Source organism: Salmo salar, chromosome ssa12, assembly GCF_905237065.1.
Source record: "Salmo salar chromosome ssa12, Ssal_v3.1, whole genome shotgun sequence".
Lineage (NCBI taxonomy): Eukaryota > Metazoa > Chordata > Actinopteri > Salmoniformes > Salmonidae > Salmo > Salmo salar.
The window spans coordinates 52298421-52319590 of NC_059453.1; the positions used below are offsets into that span (position 1 = coordinate 52298421).

At 42.5% G+C, this 21170-nt stretch overlaps 1 protein-coding gene across 25 annotated transcripts in view; it reads left to right on the top strand.

Moving 5' to 3' along the window:
• The window catches only part of LOC106565164 (mucin-6-like), a 116938-nt gene that overhangs the window by 86372 nt on the left and 9396 nt on the right, over window positions 1–21170 (top strand). The window lies entirely within an intron of this gene.

A 21170-nucleotide genomic window follows, 5' to 3' on the forward strand; every position in this document is an offset into this window, starting at 1 on the left:
ATGACCGCTTGTAAAAAAAAAACCCACCTCTTTTAAGTAAGCATTGTGACAAATAAAGCCAGGGTAGCTTTAATACGGTCACCGCAACAGCCCTAGTGCTGCTGTTATTTTATAGCAGAGCTCGTTACAGCGGTAAGAAAAGCCTGTTTCTACTTTGCCCCTCATCATCACAGTGAGTCCTACAACAGGTGTATTGGTCCTCTAAGGGACCGTCTTTGCAAATACTGTTTCCAATTGTACATTCAGTCAAAGGTCTGGGTTTTAACAATAATGTGCCACATTATGCTATTGTGAACATGTCATCTTTCTGTTGACTGAGTTGTGTTGTTTTCTAACTAAGTGATGAATACCTTACTTCTTGTGTAAATAGATACACAATTAACTTGTCTTGTGATGCTTCCCAGCAGGTTCGACTGTTAGTTCAACTTTGACCCCAGTGAGACCAACTACCAATAGGACCACTAAATGTAACTTAGTTTACAGTTAAACATTTTCTGTTCTCATTAATTCACTAAAATCTCAGACCGGTTTACTAAAATACCTATTCATAGCTGCTTGTAATTTCAGTCCAGATTTGTGTTCTTTTAGTCCATCTGATTTGTAGGTCATGTGTAATATACTTCTCTTTTTCTGCTTAATTAATGACTTTCTTGTGTAATATGAGTTCTCTTCTCACCAGGCTTGACCTTTCCTTTGACCCCCAGTACAGCATTGAATCCTACATCAGGTGTGTTAGTCATCTTCACCTAGTTACAGTAGCAGTTACAGTAGCAGACCAAAACAAATAGAATTGCTTTATGTTCCTCAGGTTGTTGTACATTTTTTTTCTTTGTGGAGAAGAAGGACAAAACCCTGGGCCCATGCATCGACTACAGGGGTCTCAACGACATCACAGTGAAGGACCGCTACCCACTACCACTCATCTCCTAGGCCTTCGAGCCGCTTCAGGGGGGCCACTGTGTTCTCCAAGCTGGACCTATGGAATGACTACCACCTGGTGCGGTTCCGGGAAGGGGACAAGTGGAAGACTGCCTTCAACATGGCCAGAGGTCACTACGAGTATCTGGTCATGCTCTATGGACTTACCAACGCCCCTGCTGTGTTCCAGGCTCTTGTCAATGATGTCCTCCGCAACATATTGAACCGGTTCTGCTTCGTCTACCTCGACAACATCCTCGTCTCCTCCCGCTCCGCCCAAGAACATGTGCTCCACGTCCGATAGGTTCTCCAACAACTCCTGGAGAACCAGCTTTTGTGAAAGTGGAGAAGTGCAAATTCCATCGCTCCACCGTCCCCTTCCTGGGTTACATCATCACTGCAGGGAGTGTCCAGATGGAACCTGGGAAGGTGAGAGCGGTGGTGGATTGGCCCCAGCCTATGTCCAGGGTGCAGCTGCAATGTTTCCTGGGATTCGGCAACTTTTATTGCCGCTTTATCCGGGGTTACAGCACCCTGGTTTCCCCCTGTCTGCACTCACCTCTCCTAAGGTTCCATTCACATGGTCCCCAGCTGCTTACTGGACATTCCGGGATCTCAAACAGTTTCACCACAGCTCCCATCTTGGTTCATCCTGACCTGTCCCGCCAGTTCGTGGTGGAGGCCGATGCTTCGGATGTCGGAGTGGGGCAGTGCTGTCCCAGGAGCTCAAGTGACATCCCTGCGCCACCTTCTCCCATTGCCTCAACGCCAGGGAGAGGAACTACGATGTGGGGAATCGTGAGCTTCTCGAAGAGAAAATGGTGTTGGAGGCGTGAAGGCACTGGCTGGAGGGGACGGAACATCCGTTCAATGAGTGGACCGTCCACAAAAACCTAGAATATCTCCGCACCGCCAATTGTCTCAATTCCAGGCAAGCTAGATGGGCTCTGCTTTTCACCAGGTTCAACTTCTCCCTCTCATACCGACCGGGATCCAAGAATGTCAAGCTGGATGAGCTGTTGCGCCGCTAAAGCCCCATGTCTACAACACTGGAATCCGAGACCATCTTTCCCACCTCGTGCCTGGCGACGGCACTAAGCTGGGGGATACATTGGCGCAGCGTTTCCAGCCTAACCCCGGGGGGGCCCAGATAACCGGATGTTTGTTCCTGAAGCGGTCCGCTCCTCGGTCCTGGCGTGGGCCCACTCCACTAGGCTTGCCTGCCACCCGGGCTCCTGTCGGACACTGGCCTTTGAAGCGACAATGCTTTTGGTAGCATATCATGATTCCCGATGTCTCCGCATTCATCACCACATATACGGTCTGCATGCCGAACAAGATTCCTCGGCAAGCTCCTGCTGGTTTCCTGCAACCTCAGCCAAAGAGCGGCCCACCTTATGGTGCAGCACGTGGTGCAGCACGTCTTCCGGATCCATGGACTCCCAGTAAACATGGTCTCCGACCGGGGTCCTCAGTTCTCATCCAGGTTCTGGAAGGCGTTCTGCATATTCATTGGGCCGTCCGCCAGACTGTCCTCTGGGTTCCCACATCGAACGGCCAGTCGGAGCGAGCCAACCAAGACTTGGAAACTAATCTTTGCTGCCTGGTCTCTGCCAACTCCACCACCTGGAGCCAGCAACTAGTGTCGGTCGAATACACACACACACAACACCCTTCCTTGCCCTTTGAGTGTTCCCTGGACTACCGCCGCTGTCGTCGTACCTAGAAGAAAGCCCAGTCGGGCCCTTCTCAAGACCACCTCCATGTATCAACGTCAAACGGACTACCACCGGACAACGGCTCCCCGGTATCGTCTCGGGCAGAAGTTATGGCTGTTCACCCAGGATCTGCCCTTCCCGCAAACTTTCCCCCCCGGTTTATCGGCCCTTTCCTCATCTCCAAGGTCATTAGCCCCTCTGCTGTTCATCTTGTTTTGCCCCATACCCTCCGTATACAGTACATCCCACTTTTCATGTGTCTAAAATCAAATCCATGTTTCACAGCCCTTTGTCTCCCTTTGTCTCCTTCTGTTCTGTACCTTTTGACTCTGATCTGGATTGTGATATCTTGCCTCGCAACTAGCTATGCCCCAGGGAACCCAGAGAGCATGCCAGCAAGATGGAAATGCCCCTTTCTACCCGATGGTATAAAGAATTTGAGTTAAGGATTAACATACCAGACTAGGATGACCACACGCTGCAGCCGAGGTCTACGATTAGTCACGACCCCAAAACGCAACATGAGGTTGAAGAAGACAAAGGACCTCTTAACAATCAATGCTACGGTTGACTGGCTGTTCTAAGTATTGTATCTAAGAAGGTGTATTTAAGCAGAACCATCCGGTTATTCTTTTCAAGTTATCGTTCGTCTACACTGCTTTCATCCCCACACTGGGATCATCTACATGGGTGATTAGCCATCCTCAGAAGACCACTCTTCCAGAATGATTACAAGGAAACAGACAACAAAGAGAAAGAACATTGTGACATTTTGTGGACAATCAGAGACTTACACCTGAGAACGATGGAGAAGGCCACCCAAAGAACAAGGTCTACGTCGAATCTTTCTCACTAGGAAGACTCGGCCCACGAAGGCCTGGGCCCAACAGAGATACCCAACGAAGACCTTCAACACATAAATACATGCATTACACTTTTTACCCATAAGAGCGGCAGTTCGGGGCAAGGTATTACGGCTAAACTAAGTATAGTTTACAAATGTATCCATGGGTTGTTTCTCTTTCGCTCTCTTTCCCTCCCGCTCCCTCTTTAAATCTCCATCTTGTGTAACACGTGTCATATTGTGTTGGTCTGCTAAGGACCTCTTGTCATCGTATCAAGTTTCTAATCAATAACCTATACCGTGTGTGTATGTGTATCTTATGTTATCATGTAGCCTTTTAGTAAATATGGAACGGAGATCGGGCTGCCTTCTGAAAATTAGTTGGCGAGGGAGTAAATCTCTACTACCATCTGTTCTATTGACCAATGTGCAATCATTGGAAAATAAAATGGATGATCTGCGATCAAGACTGTTCGACCAACTGGAGATTAAAAACTGTAATATATTATCTTTTACTGAGTTGTGGCTGAATGACGACACGGATAATATAGAGCTGGCTGGGTTCTGTGCATCGGCAGGACAGAGAAGCTACGTCTGGTAAGACGAGGGGCGGGGGTTTGTATCTATTTGTCAATAACAGCTGGTGACCGATGTCTAATATTAAAGAGGTCTCCAGGTATTGCTCGCCTGAGATAGAGGACCTTGTTATAAGCTGTAGACCACACTATCTACCAAGAGAGTTCTCATTTAAATTATTCGTAGCCGTCTATTTACTACCACAAACCGATGCTGGCAGTAAGACCAGCATGTCACGTGCAACCAGAGGAAAGAAACTCTAAACCACTTTTACTCCACACACAGAGACGCATACAAAGCTCTCCTTCGCCCTCCATTTGGTAAATCTGACAATAATTCTATCCTCCTGATTCCTGCTTACAAGCAAAAACTAAAGCAGGAAGCACCATTTTACTGCATTCTACAATACGTATATTATAAAGATATCCCTCTCTGGATCTCACTCCTCTCTCTCCATCAGAGCCACTTAATTTCCTGTGGCGTCACATCCTAATAATTCTAACCCCCATGATTCCTGCTTACAAGCAAAAACTACGGTGACTCAGATAATACGGAAATGGTCAGATGACGTGGATGCTACGCTACAGGTCTGTTTTGCTAGCACAGACTATGTTCTGGGATTCATCCAATGGCATTGAGGAGTTTACCACCTCAGTCAACGACTTCTTCAATAAGTGCATCAACGACTTCACCCCCAAAGTGACCGTACGTTGATATCCCAACCAGAAGCCATGGAATTACAGGTAACATCCGCATCGAGCTAAAGGCTATAGCTGCCACTTTCAAGGAGCGGGACACTAATCCAGACGCTTACAAGAAATACCGCATCGCCCTCAGACAAACCATCAAACAGTCAAAGCGTCAATACATAATTAAGATTGAATCCTACTACACCGGCTCTGACGCTAGTCGGATGTGGCAGGGCTTGAAAACTATTACATTTTACATTTACATTTTAGTCATTTAGCAGACGCTCTTATCCAGAGCGACTTACAGTAGTGAATGCATACATTTCATTAAAAAAATGTTTTCTTCCGTACTGGTCCCCCGTGGGAATCGAACCGACAACCCTGGCGTTGCAAACACCATGCTCTACCAACTAAGCTACACGGGACTGGGACTACGAAGGGAAATCCAGCCGTGAGCTGCCCAGTGACGAGGGCCTACCAGACGAGCTACATGCCTTTTATGCTCGCTTCGAGGCAAGCACTTGTTAAATCTACCTCAAAAGGCTAAAGATGGATTTTCCACACTCTACAGTTTCCCATGTGTATCAAGCACAGGAGGTTGGTGGCACCTTAATTGGGGATGACGGGCTTGTGGTAATGGCTTCTGTGGAATGAGTGGAATAGTATCAGGTATTCCATTTGTACCATTTTAGCCATTATAATGAGCTGTCCTCCCCTCAGCAGCCTTCACTGGTATCAAGAATTGTACACCACCGAAAGGACATCCAGCCAACTTGAAACGACTGTGGAAATTGAAGTCAACATGGGCCAACATCCCTGTGAAATGCTTTCGACACCTTGTAAAGTCTATGCCTCGACGAATTGAGGCTGTTCCGAAAGGCAAAATGGGGTGGGGGAGGTGCAACTAAATATTTAAGGAAGCTGTTCCTAATGTTTGGTTTACTCAGTGTGTAGCCCTAAATCAATGAAGTAGCATTTTACTGCATTCTACAGTACGTATATTATAAAGATATCCCTCTCTGGATCTCTCTCCTCTCTTTCCATCAGAGCCACTTGATTTCCTGTGGCGTCACATCCTCACTGTGTTTGTCCTACTGGCTACCTGTGGACTAATTATACACTATGTCATCTCCCATCAATGCCCTAAAGGTCAGTTTACCTGTCAATCACTTCCTATAAGCCAGTAGGAAATAGTAATGTGTAAATTGTAATGTATGATGATTTGGGCTGTAGCAAGGCTAAGTAAAATAGTAAATCAATGTGATTTGTGTACATGTCGTTTAAGCTAAAGGTGTATGTGAATATGACATGTACACAGTACATCTGTCTTTTCAGCTGTTCCAAAGAGAAGCAGGAGGGTGGACCAGAGCAATGAAGACTTTTCGTTGACAGTGTGCTAAATCACTGTGCTAAATCACTGTGCATACCTACAAACATACACGCACGCACACAAACACACAAACTTATTTTTACATTTAAAAATATATATATTTGACGTTTTATGCATCTTTGAGATTTCTGTGATTTTTCTTTTCAAATTGAGTGTATGATAGTGTTGCTTGGCAAGTTGAAAACTTAATGTACAAAGTGTACATACATACATTGACTGTACAAAACATTAAGAACACCCTCCCCCCAGTTTGAAGTAAGTTACTAACTGGCGTTAGGGGCATGGACTCTACAAGGTGTTGAAAGCGTTCCACAGGGATGCTGACTCCAAGGCTTCCCACAGTTGTGTCAAGTTGGATGGCTGTCCTTTGGGTGGTGGACCATTCTTGATACACACGTGAAACTGTTGAGTGTGAAAAACCCACCAGCGTTGCAGTTCTTGACACAAACCGGCCTGGCACCTACTACCATACCCCGCTCAAAAGGCACGTAAATATTTTGTTTTTCCCAATCGATGTCTCAATTGTCTCAAGGCTTAAAAATCCTTCTTTAATCTGTCTCCTCCCCTTCATCCACAATGCTTGAAGTGGATTTAACAAGTGACATAAATAAGGGATCATAACTTTCACCTGAATTCACCTGGTCAGTCTTTGTCATGGAAAGAGCAGGTGTTCATAATGTTTTGTTTTGTACACTCTGTGTATATACATACACACAAACATACATACATTTGCACACATACATTTTTTTATGATTTTAAAAAAAAATTATTTCACCTTTATTTAACCAGGTAGGCAAGTTGAGAACAAGTTCTCATTTACAATTGCGGCCTGGCCAAGATAAAGCAAAGCAGTTCGAACAACATACAAAAACACAGAGTTACACATGGAGTAAAACAACATACAATCAATGATACAGTAGAAAAATAAGACTATATACAATGTGAGCAAATGATGTGAGATAAGGGAGGTAAAGGCAAAAAAAGGCCATGGTGGCAGAGTAAATACAGTGTAGCAAGTAAAACACTGGAATGGTAGATTTGTTATTTGAAGAAAGTTCAAAGTTAAAATATAAATAATATGGTGCAAAGGAGAAAAATAAATAAAATAAATAAATACAGTAGGGGAAGAGGTAGTAGTTTGGGCTAAATTATAGATGGGCTATGTACAGGTGCAGTGATCTGTGAGCTGCTCTGACAGCTGGTGCTTAAAGCTAGTGAGGGAGATAAGTGTTTTTAACACCGTTTTATGCAATCAAGTGTCCTTTCTATAATCTTTGTTGAAATTGACTGCATGATAGTGTTGAAGGCAAGGTGCACAGAGCAATGTTTATTATTAAAACTTTTATTTTACAAATAATATGTAATAGTCTGTTTAGCCTGGGTGCCAGTCTGTTTCTACTCTCTTGCCAACTCCTTATGTAATTGCCATGTTTACAACATTTCATAAGGAGTTGGCAAGAGAGCATAAACAGACTGGCACCCAGGCTAGTGTCTGATTGGTGTTAATGTCAATTATACATTTATTATATACATATACCCACTAACAGGGTATGGTAATAAGTTATTGATAGCAGTGTAGTTCTAGCGTCCCTTCAGAAAGCTGTCCAGTATGCGGTCTCCCCTGTCTGAGAGTCAGTATCCAGCCATGGCCGCCACTCCAACCATTATCTATTTCACTTGCTATGGTAATGTTAACATATGTTTCTCATGCCAATAAAGCCCTTCAATTGAATTGAATTATGATAGAGAGAGAGAGAGAGAGAGAGAGAGAGAGAGAGAGAAATTAATTTACCAAAATACAAAAAAACAGACAAGATCCTTTAACGACGGAGATATTAATACTTTTTTATTAATGGAAAAATTACGCTGATGAACTTATATCCTATTTTACTTGCTTACTTACTTATGGAGTTGCCTTCTCCAGAATATTTAGTTTTCAAATCATATGAGCAAAACATATTTCGCTTTATCTTGAAGGCTAAGCCAGACAAGATTAAACATGCCTATTTATATAATGAATATCAGTTTGTGGGGCTGAAATGATTAAATATTAAAGCACTAAAACATCTCACTTGTCACGGCTGTTTAAATGATCAGACCAAAATGCAGAGTCTGTTTCGTTCCACATATTTATTAGATTGTGAAACTTAATGCAATACCAAAATAAACTGAAAGACAAAACCACAAACCGTGACGCAGGAGGAACAAACACACTCACAAAATATAATCACCCACAAAACACAAGTGGGACAAACATCAACTTAAATATGACCTCCAATTAGAGACAACGACAACCGGCTGCCTCTAATTGGAGGTCATGCCAAACAAAAACCAACCTAGAAATATAAAACTAGAAACTAAACATAGAAATACAAAAACGGACAAACACCCCCTGTCATGCCCTGACCTACTCTACCATAGAAAATATCAACTTACTATGGTCAGGATGTGACATCACTTAAAACCTTACTCATAAAAAAGCTTAACTTAAACCCGATCTTGTTCTCCAGTAATAAGAAAGGCTCATCCCTTGTTCAAAAATGTCCTATTTGCTTTTATACAGATTGCTACTTCTCATTTTCGGTTAATTGAAAATGAAACCTTGTTCAAAGTACATTATAACAAATATTATAGTTAAACTCAAATGTTCTGATTGATTAAAACAAATATTTTTATAAAAAAATCTTTAACAGGGTATTATATTTGTTATTATGAAATGAAATGGTAGAGTTATGTCATAACTGCAGCTTTTGGAAATATATGAGAAGGTTTGCCCAATCCAAACTTACAACCAATTGATTGCAGCACTACCACAGAAATAAAGGAGGAAGTAGGAAACGGGTCTGTCTGCCCTATATTAAGGACCAAAACTGTCGAAAAACATTTTTATAAATCGAAAAAATATATCAGTTTCATTTGAGGACCAAAATGTTGACAACTGCGCCACACAGGATGTAAAATAGCAGGGAATTAATTTTTTATGTACCAATTCCATGGTACAAGGTGTATGATATACAAAACGATGCAAGATTCAACAATGAGTTTTTCCAATTTAAATTACTGTACAACGTTTTTGCCACAAACACAATTTTAAATATATGCGGCATACAACCATCTCAGCTCTGCAGATTTTGTTGTGAAGAGACAAAATCATTAGACCATTTATTCTGGTATTGCCCCCAGGTAGCCTGTTCCTGGTTACAAGTTCAGGAATGGCTGAAAAATCACAACATTATTTTTAAATTAACGCAACAAATACTACTGTTGGGAGATTTGGAAAGACAATCAATCAACAACATAATAATACTTAGCAAAAATATGTATCTTTAACCCCCTAGAGTCCCGTGGAAATCTAAATAGCAACATGAAAGCACACATTTACCGGAAACATTTTTTGTTTATATTTTAATTTCTATAAGCAAATTCATACTTTCCTTATTTTTTGGTTGCTAGAGACAAGACACATTTGTTTGTTCGATTAGATCAATATTTACAGACGCGACCCAGTTGTTTGTTCTTTATGTTCCGTTGCCATGCTCAGTGGCAACGTTCTTATCCCTTCCTTGCTGCTAGCTAACCAATTAGCTACGGCTACACAGTCACGTCCTCTGCAGCCAGAATAATAGTGAAGTTTATTCCGTTGCATTTGTTTATGCTGTTTATCCCGTTTATACCACATTTGAGAAAGAAAACAATACTATAAGCACACATTTATTGGTAGAAATGACATTTTTTAATGATATTTTTATTTATATAAGAGAATTCCTACTTTCTCATCTTTTGGTTGCTAGAGACTCGACCCAGTCTATCGTTCGATATTGATGGAGGCGACCCAGTCGTTTGTTCTTTATGCAAGCATGGCAGCGTTCTTATCACTTGCTTGCTGGCTACTGCAGCCACGGCTAACACAGTCACGACCTCAGCAGTCAGAATAAAAGCAAAGTAGCTGTTATCTGTTGACATTCATTTGAATACATCCATAACAATGAGCTGATAATGCCCAATTTTGTCTGGCATTGCTAGAAAAGTTTGCCTTCTCGTCAGGACACTCGTCAACACTGATTGTTAATTACAAGGAGATTACATTGCATAACAAACACCTGGCTAGAAGCTAGCTAAATAGTTTGTTGTTAGCAAACCTGCCAATACGACAGTGTAGTAACTACCATTTGGACGCTACAAACAATTTTGTGTGAATTTCGGTATGTCTCATGGTCTGACAAACAACGGTCTAGCTCTGTCACCTTTCACCGCAAATGCGGAAGAGCGACATAGGTGGATGTGGTGGATTGAGAGCATCCAATGCAAAATATATATCTAGCTTAATCTGAAGGTTTTTAAGGGGATGTTTTTTTTAATGCTAATTAGATTTCCACTGGGGCACAAACATCAACCTTAAGGGGTTTAATGACTGGGGAGTTTTTCAGGATAAAAATAAACAGAATGGAGCAAAACACAGGCAAAGTCCTAGAAGAAAACTGGTTCAGTCTGCTTCCACCAGACACTGGGAGATGAATTCACCTTTCAGCAGGACAATAAGCTAAAACACAAGGCCAAATATAAAATACAGATGTCACCAAGACGACAGTGAATGTTCCTGAGTGGCAGGGTTACAGTTTTGTCTTAAATCTTCTTGAAAATCTATGGCAAGGCCTGAAAATGTCTAGCAATGTCTAGCAATGATCAACAACCAATTTGACAAAGCTTGAAAAATTATGAAAATAACAATGGGCAAATGTTGCACATTCTAGGTGTGGAAAGCTCAAGCCAGGCGCACACACATTACACGATTTTGGATTCAATAAGCTGTCCCAGACACATTTTTGAGATCGGAGACAAACTCCCCATGTCGTTGTCTACTCGGGGCACGCAGCAGTCACTGAGGCTCGTTTAGTGTAAGCGGGTATGATGAGGGCTACTGATCTCGTCTTTGAGCAGTCCAAGACGTCCCAATATTTTATCGGCACAAAATCTGCAATGCTCGTGTAGTGTGAGATGTGCAACGGCAAGTTTTAGAACGGTGATGAGCAATAACCAATGAGAGCTCGCCAGAAAATAATCCAGTGAGATGAAGACGTTGTTTCGCATCACCCAGAATGTCTAGGCTCTCGAGAAGGAGTGATGACTACAACTAGTATGCGTTTGTACTTGCCTCTAATCAAAGCCAAAGCATCAAATCAATACACCTCTGAAGTTCACTGATGATGTTATGAAATTCAAAATGTTGGCTAGATATTTCAACTCTTCATGGCAAGCGTGAATGTCTGACTGAAAACATTTCAGGCTGCTTGAGCCACAATCATATTTTATCAGGTTTAAAGGTTAGTCCCAGATGCAGACAATGTCGAATTAACAATGGTTTAATAATCCAACAAGGGCAGGCAATAGACAGGTCAAGGCAGGCAGGGGTCAGAGAACCAGATGTCGGGCAGCAGTACCGGATGGCAGGCAGGCTCAGGGTCTGGGTAAGGCAGATGTCGGGACAGACAGAGTGGTCAGGCAGGCGGGCTCAGAGTCAGGACAGGCAAGATAAGAGAGACTAGAAAAACTAGAAAAACTAGAAAAAGCAGGCGCTAAGACACAAAATGCTGGTTGACTTGATCAAACAAGATGAAGTGGCACAGACAGACAGAAAAAACAGGTATAAATACACAGGGGATAATCGTGAAGATGGGCGACACCTGGAGGGGTGTGGAGACAATCACAAAGGCAGGTGAAACAGATCAGGGTGGGACAATCTCTTTAAAAGTAGAATATTTGCCGACATCCACTTCCGCAAAACTGAACGCGCAATCCACCGCATTTAAACATGGAAAGAGGTCTGGAAATATGGCTGAGTTTAAACAATGTAGTTATTCCCTCCGCAAGGCAATCAAACAAGCGAAGTGCCGGTACAGGGACAAGGTGGAATTGCAATTCGACTGCTCAGACACAAGACATATTTGGCAGGGTCTACAGGAAATCATGGACTACAAAAATAAAAACAGCCACGTCATGGACACCGACGTCACGCTTCCCGACAAACTAAACACCTTCTTTAGCCGCTTTGAGGATGATACAGTGCCACCGTCGTGGCTCGCTAACAAAGACTGCATCCCCCCTCTCCTTATCCGTGGCTGACGTGAGTAAAACATTTACATTTGTTGACCTTCGCAGGGATGCTGGCCCGGACGGCATCCCTAGCCGCCTCCTCAGAGCATGCGCAGACCAGCTGGCTAGTGTGTTTACAGACATATTCAGTCACTCCCTATCCCAGTCTGTTGTCCCCACATGCTTCAAGATGGCTACCATTGTTCCTGTACCCAAGAAGGCGAAGATAACTGAACTAAATGACAAAACCGCCCCGTAGCACTTACTTCTGTCATCATGAAGTGCTTTGAGAAGCTAGTTAAGGATCATATCATTGCCACCTTACCGGCCACCCTAGACCCACTTCAGTTTGCATACCACCCCAACAGGTCTACAGATGACGCAATTGCCATCACACTGCACACTGCCCTATCCCATCTGGACAAAAAAAATACCTATGTAAGAATGCTGTTTATTGACTACAGCTCAGCATTCAACACCATAGTACCCTCCAAGCCAATCATCAAGCTGGAGGCCCTGGGTCTCAACCCCGCCCTGTGCAACTGGGTCCTGGTCTTTCTGACGGGACCGCCCCCAGGTGATGAAGGTAGGAAATAACATCTCCGCTTCACTGACCCTCAACACTGGGGCCCCACAAGGGTGTGTGCTCAGCACTCTCCTGTACTCCATGTTCACCCACGACTGTGTGGTCATGCACGCCTCCAACTCAATCATCAAGTTTGCAGACAACACATCAGTAGCGGGCCTGATCACCAACAATGACGAGACAGCCTCCAGGGAGGAGGTGAGGGCACTCGGAGTGTGGTGTCAGGAAAACAACCTCTCACTCAACGTCAACAAAACAAAGGAGACGTTCATGGATTTCAGGAAAAAGCAGAGGGAGAGCCCCCTTATTCACATCAAAGGGACAGCAGTGGAGAAGGTGGAAAGTTTTAAGTTCCTGGGCGTACACATCACAGACAAACTGAAATGGTCCACCCACACAGACAGTGTGGTGAAGAAGGAGTAACAGCGCCTCTTCAACCTCAGGAGGCTGAAGAAATTTGGCTTGTCACCCAAAACCGTGATAAACTTTTATGGATATCCAATCGAGAGCATCCTGTCGGGCTGCATCACAGCAACTGCATGTACGGCAACTGCACCTCCCTCAACTGCAAGGGTCTCCAGAGGGTGGTGCGGTCTGCACAACGCATCACCGAGGGAAAATTACCTGTCCTCCATGACACCTACAGCACCCGATATCACAGGATGGCCAAAAAGATCATCAAGGACAATAGCCAACCGAGCCACTGCCTGTTCACACCGCTATCATCCATAAGGAGAGGTCAGTACAGGTGCATCAAAGCTGGGACTGAGACATTGAAAAACTGCTTCTATCTCAAGGCCATCAGACTGCTAAACAGCAATCACTAACTCAGAGAGGCTGCTGCCTACAATGAGACCCCATCACTGGACACTTTAATAAATGGATAACTAGTCACTTTAAACAATGTCACTTTAAATAATGCCACTTTAACCCTCCTGTTGTGTTCATTTCATGTTAATTAATTCTGTGTTCCCGGTCGTAAAATGACCGCCCCGTTATAGCTGATTATAAATCCATAATAATACATGCAGTTGAAGTCGGAACTTTACATTCATCTTAGCCAAATACATTTAAACTCAGTTTTTCACAATTCCTGACATTTAATCCTAGTAAAAATGCTATGTCTTAGGTCAGTTCAGTTCACCACTTTATTTTAAGAATGTGAAATGTCAGAATAATAGTGGAGAGAATGATTTATTTCAGCATTTATTTATTTAATCACACTTCCAGTCGGTCAGAAGTTCACATACACTCAATTAGTATTTGGTAGAATTGCCTTTAAATTGTTTAACCTCTATGTACCACCTACTCAACAGCCAGTTGAATCCTGTGGCGCGTTATTCAAATACCTTAGATATGATATTACTTCAATTTTTCAAAAATATGACTATTTTACACCATTTTAAAGATAAGACTCTCGTTAATCTAACCACACTGTCCGATTTCAAAAAGGCTTTACAGCGAAAGCAAAACATTAGATTATGTCAGCAGAGTACCCAGCCAGAAATAATCAGACACCCATTTTTGAAGCTAGCATATAATGTCACATAAACCCAAACCACAGCTAAATGTAGCACTAACCTTTGATGATCTTCATCAGATGACAACCCTAGGACATTATGTTATACAATACATGCATGTTTTGTTCAATCAAGTTCATATTTATATCAAAAACCAGCTTTTTACATTAGCATGTGACTAGCATTCCCACCGAACACTGCCGGTGAATTTACTAAATTACTCACGATAAACGTTCACAAAAAGCATAACAATTATTATAAGAATTATAGATACAGAACTCCTCTATGCACTCGATATGTCCGATTTTAAAATAGCTTTTCGGTGAAAGCACATTTTGCAATATTCTCAGTAGATAGCCCGGCATCACAGGGCTAGCTATTTAGACACCCAGCAAGTTTAGCACTCATCAAAGTCAGATTTACAATAAGAAAAATGTTATTACCTTTGTTGTCTTCGTCAGAATGCACTCCCAGGACTTCTACTTCAATAACAAATGTTGGTTTGGTCCAAAATAATCCATCGTTATATCCAAACAGCGGCGTTTTGTTCGTGCGTTCTAGACACTATCCTTAAGGGTAAATAAGGGTGGCTAGCATGGCGCAATTCGTGACAAAAAAATTCTAAATATTCCATTACCGTACTTCGAAGCATGTCAACCGCTGTTTAAAATCAATTGTTATGCCATTTTTCTCATAAAAAAGTGATAATATTCCGCCCGGGAATCTGCGTTTAGATAAACAGACAAAGGAAAAGAAAGCATTCGGTCGAAGCGGGCACGCGCCTAAGCCCATAGTACTCTGAGTGGCCACTGCAAAAAGCGATAAAGTGTTTCAGCCAGAGCCTGCCTCGATATCGTTCAACTTTTTCCCGGGCTCTGAGACCCTATGGAAGCCGTAGGAAGTGTCACGTTATTGCAAAGATCCTGAGTCTTCAATAAAAAGAGCCAAGATGAAACACTACTTCTCAGACAGGCCACTTCCTGCTTGAAATCTTCTCAGGTTTTGGCCTGCCATAGGAGTTCTGTTATACTCACAGACACCATTCAAACAGTTTTAGAAACTTTAGGGTGTTTTCTATCCAAAGCCAATAATTATATGCATATTCTAGTTACTGGGCAGGAGTAGTAACCAGATTAAATCGGGTACGTTTTTTATCCAGCCGTGTCAATACTGCCCCCTAGCCCTAACAGGTTAACTTGGGTCAAACGTTTTGGGTAGCCTTCCACAAGCTTCCCACAATAAGTTGGGTGAATTTTGGCCCGTAACTCCTGACAGAGCTGGTGTAACTGAGTCAGGTTTGTAGGCCTCTTGCTCGCGCTCACTTTTTCAGTTCTGCCCACACATTTTCTATAGGATTGAGGTTAGGGCTTTGTGATGGCCACTCCAATACCTTGACTTTGTTGTCATTAAGCCATTTTGCCACAACTTTGGAAGTATGCTTGGGGTCATTGTCCATTTCGAAGACCCATTTGCGACCAAGCTTTAACTTCCTGACTGCCTCATGATTCCATCTATTTTGTGAAGTGCACCAGTCCCTCCTGCAGCAAAGCACCCCCACAACATGATGCTGCCGCTGCCATGCTTCACGGTTGGGATGGTGTTCTTCGGCTTGAAATCCTCCCCCTTTTTCCTCCAAACATAACGATGGTCATTATGGGCAAACAGTTATATTTTGGTTTCATTAGACCAGAGGACATTTCTCCAAAAAGTATGATATTTGTCCCCATGTGCAGTTGCAAACCGTAGTCTGTCTGTTTTATGGCGGTTTTGGAGCAGTGGCTTCTTCCTTGCTGAGCGACCTTTCAGGTTATGTCGATATAGGACTCGTTTTACTGTGGATATAGATACTTTTGTACCTGTTTCCTCCAGCATCTTCACAAGGTCCTTTGCTGTTGTTCTGGGATTGATTTGCACTTTTCGCACCAAAGTACGTTCATCTCTAGGAGACAGAACGCATCTCCTTCCTGAGCGGTGTGACGGCTGCGTGGTCCCATGGTGTTTATACTTGCATACTATTGTTTGTACAGATGCACGTGGTACCTTCAGACGTTTGGAAATTGCTCCCAAGGATGAACTAGACTTGTGGAGGTCTACAATTTGTTTTCGGAGGTCTTGGCTGATTTATTTTGATTTACCCATGATGTCAAGCAAAGAGGCACTGAGTTTGAAGGTAGGCCTTGAAATAAATCCACAGCTACACCTCCAATTGACTCAAATACAAAAACAACTAAAATACCACAATTCAATTTCCTCAAACAATCAACTATTTTACACCATTTTAAAGATAAGATTCACGTTAATCTAACCACATTGTCCGATTTCAAAAAGGCTTTACAGCGAAAGCAAAACATTAGATTATGTTAGGAGAGTACATAGACAAAAATAATCACACAGCCATTTTCCAAGAAAGGACATTTGTCAATAAAACCCAAAACACAGCTAAATGAAGCACTAACCTTTGACGATCTTCATCAGATGACACTCCTAGGACATTATGTTACACAATACATGTATGTTTTGTTCCATAAAGTTAATATTTATATCCAAAAACAGCATTTTACATTGGCGCGTGATGTTCAGAAAATGTATTCCCACCAAAACGTCCGGTGAATGTGCACATCAATTTACAAAAATACTCATCATAAACGTTGACAAAATATATAACAATTATTTATAGAATTATAGATAGACTACTCCTGGATGCAACCGCTGTGTCAGATTTTAAAATAGCTTTACGGAGAAAGCAAATTTTTCAATATTGTGAGTACATAGCTCAGCCATCACAGCGACCTATTCAGACACCCGCCAAGTTCAGGACAACCTAAACTCAGAATTAGTATTAGAAATATTCTCTTACCTTTGCTGATCTTCGTCAGAATGCACTCCCAGGACTACTACTTCCACAAGAAATGTTGTTTTTGTTCCAAATAATCCATATTTATGTCCAAATACCTCTGTTTTGTTCGTGCGTTCAGGTCAGTATCCAAAAGCTACCCAAACCCACTAATAATATGCATATGCTAGTTTCTGGGCCAGAGTAGTAACCTGTTTAAATTGGGTACGTTTTTCATCCGGCCGTGAAAATACTGCCCCCTACACCCCAACAGGTTAATAATTACCTTTGAACCAGTAGCTATTAAAGGGTGTAAACCTTCTCTCACTTCCACACCTCCTTCTTTATCTTCATAAGGTGGGGGAGCTGTAGGGTGAAGGGGCCCATATCCTGGGTCCCCCTTTTTCCCTTGTTCCATCACCCATTGACTCTTCAACTGTTTCAACTGACTTTGAGCATAAAACGTCTCCCCTTCAGTCCGAATTAGTCCCAATATAGTGGCTGACAGTATGGTAACCTTCTTATTACTCTTCTTCTTACTGGCTTGACTTCCCTTGACTATGTCACTTATAACATCACACTTAGTCTTATCAAATGTTCCTGTGACCGGATACCTGTACTTTTCTTCTTTGTTTGTCCATTTATTCCATTTACAAAACACCCAGTCCAGGTCGGTTTTCAAGTAGGGGTATTTGTCCTGTAAATATTGTTTAGGATGAATATGTTTCATTGGTGTGGGACCCACTGTCTCTGCACTGCCCTTGGTTGAACCAAATACTGACTGTTACTTTTGATTTTGACCACCCCTTTGTTCAGGGACACATTATTCCATTTTTGTTAGTCACATGTCTGTGGAACTTGTTCAGTTTATGTCTCAGTTTTTGAATCTTGTTATGTTCATACAAATATTTAGACATGTTAAGTCTGCTGAAAATGAACACAGTTGACTTAGGACAACTGAGTTTTTGAGAAATACGCAGATTCAAAGAGGAGTCCATAATTAGCTTTCTAATGATCCTGACCTTCTCATCGAAGAAGTTCATGAACTCATCACTGCCTGAGGAATGCTGCTTTTAAGTTAGCTTTACGACAGTCTCAAAAATAAATGTTGTATTGTTCTAATTCTCCTCAATTAGGTTGGAAAAATAGGATTATCGAGCGGCATTGAGGGCTCTTCGATATTGCATGGTGCTGTCTTTCAAGAAAATTGGAATGGAAATGCGCTCCACCAAACTTTCCAGAAAGTCTACTGTGATATTTTGGACGCAGTAATTGCAGCATAACTGCAGTGTACTGCAGTTGAACAGCAATTATACTGCACTGTAACTGCAGTTACACTGTAGCGTACTGCAGTCATACTGCACTCTGACTGCAATAATGTTTTCGTAAAAAAGACAAAAAAAAGACAAAAACACAGAACAGTCTCAACAGCCAGTTATTGCCAGGATGTTTAAGGATATGCAGTAACAACAAACATGGCCTTTATACCATGGCTACAATTTAACACATTTGCCCCTAGAAATGTGTTCAACATCCACTGAAGTAGCTAACAAGTTTACTAGATAGCTACAGTAGTTACCTTGGTAACCTAACTAAAAGGCTTGCTAGCTTAGCTAACCAAACCATAAGTCTGGGAGCTAGGCTGCAGGCGGAGGAGGAGGAAGAGGAGGAAGGAGGGATGGCACGAGAAGAGGAAGCAGCAGTGCACACAGGAGACAGGAGGAAAAGAGGAGAAGAGTAAAAGAAACCATAGAAACGTTAGAATCATAACAGAAAAGAAGAACGACAACAGAGGACAGAACCAGAAGAGGTTGGAGTGTATTCAGAGACAGACAGGGAGAGATCATCATCATCAGAAGTACCAATGAGAGTCAGTCACTGAAGGACACAGCAGCCTGACAGACAAAGCTAATGCAGGATGCACAGGATACACCTTCTCCTCTGACAGCCAGGTTAGAACCCTGCCTGTGTATTAGCTGCTGGCTGCACAGCCTGTGAGTGCGGGCCGGGCATGCAGTCAGTCAGGACACCAGCCGGGCTAGAGATAGGGGGAGCGAGCGGGGGTAGGCTAGGAGGAGGGAAGGGGACAAGAGAGCTAGAATAGCTAGACAGCGAGGCAGAGAGGAGCCCAAGTGGGCAAGGCAGCAAGGGAACCAGTCAAGGGAGCCATGGCAGACAACCAGACAGAAGGGACAACTCCAACTCAGACAGACAGACAGACAGACAGACAGACAGACAGACAGACAGACAGACAGACAGACAGACAGACAGACAGACAGACAGACAGACAGACAGACAGACAGACAGACAGACAGACAGACAGACAGACAGACAGACAGACAGACAGATCTGAGCTGTCTGGTCTCAGCTCTGTGGTTCTGCTCACACAGCCAAACTCACACAGACACTCTGGTATAGTTGTCAAGATGCTCAGCGTACCTGTCTGTCACCTGACGTCCCTACATAGCTATGATTACTCTCCTATAGTATAATATCCACCTCTCGTCACCTAAGAAAACTGACCTGCCGGTTGGTTGACCATGCTGTAGAAATGTTCATTCATGGTACTGTATATAAAACAATTAAATGATCAGCATGTGGAATGTAAGTCATTATGTGCTGTGTGATTGAGTTGTTACTGCTAATGAACAGTCTCCATTTTACTAATGTACAGCATCTGTATAAATGCACTGTAAATGGACAACAGAAGACACACAAAGACATTTGAAGGATGTTTTTTTCTCCCAGAATGAGTAAGATGCTTGTTTGACTTTTTGTCATTGCTAGATGCTGTTTCATCCCTCCAAGCTCAAGGTTATTGAGATAACATTGTTAAGGGTGACATAGGGTGACATAGTAAGATGTCCACACACTTTAGTTTTAGAGTAGTTTTTCAATTTTCACGATTTTCGTTTCCCCGTTAAATGAAATGTGCTAACAATATTTTAGTCAGTCACTGTCATCTGTTTAGTAAAAGGCTAGTTAACTTAATATGGAGATGTCATTCACTGACTCTCTGTGTTCTCTATTTGTGGGTACAATGATATTGACGAAGGGAACATAAGACTTAGACAATATTCGAGACTTAACACATCGCCGTAGTGTGAAATATTATTTTCCTCTGATCTCACAGGCCTTCCTCAGCCTAGTCTGACAGTGTGTCCTACAGTCATCAGAGAGAGAGACTCAGTTCAGTTAAGCTGAGCTGTCTGAGTCCTCCTTCTGCCTCTGTAGCTCAGTGATTCTTCCACATAGTGGGAAGAGGGAACTTACTCTAGCTTCATTCTGTAGACATACACTCACAGGAGCTCAGCTGCTCAGATGAACAGGTCAAAGTTCACCAGCTGAGGTCAAAATACAATGTCAGTACAGTGCTACAGGTTCACAGTTTAGATCCATATTCAGTGGGCCTTCAACAGTCACAATTCAGGGTAAGAAGACTATTTGAATGGTTGTAAACAATGTACTGTTGTGCCATCATTACCATGTTCCTCTTGTGATATGTTATCATACTGTGTGTTGTCATAAGCTATTACATGAAGCAATCAAGCAATATATTATATCTCCTTAATTTCCCATACTGTCGCTGTATGAGGTAATGGACTCAAGATCCGCTATTTGCTATTGCTAGTTAGCGAATAAAATTTCTCAAAACAACAAAATACCAACCCCTCAATTATTCTATTCTCACAGACCTTCCTCAGCTGAAAGTGAGTTCTGGAGTCATCAGAGTGAGAGAGACTCAGTTCAGCTGAGCTGTCAAACTCACTCATCCTGTACGCAGACACTCACAGGAAAAGAGCTGCACTCTTGGGCAGGTCAAGCATTTCCAGCTGGGATCAAAGTGACGTGTTACTACGCTTTAGAGATAAAAAAAAACTCAACCACAAATACAAATACAGTTGTCAAAAACATAAAACCAAAAAGTCAAAGACAAATCTTTTACTCAGACAGACAAGTTAGTTTTTTGGTTTTGAAAATGTAATTGAAGCCATCTAATGATGCA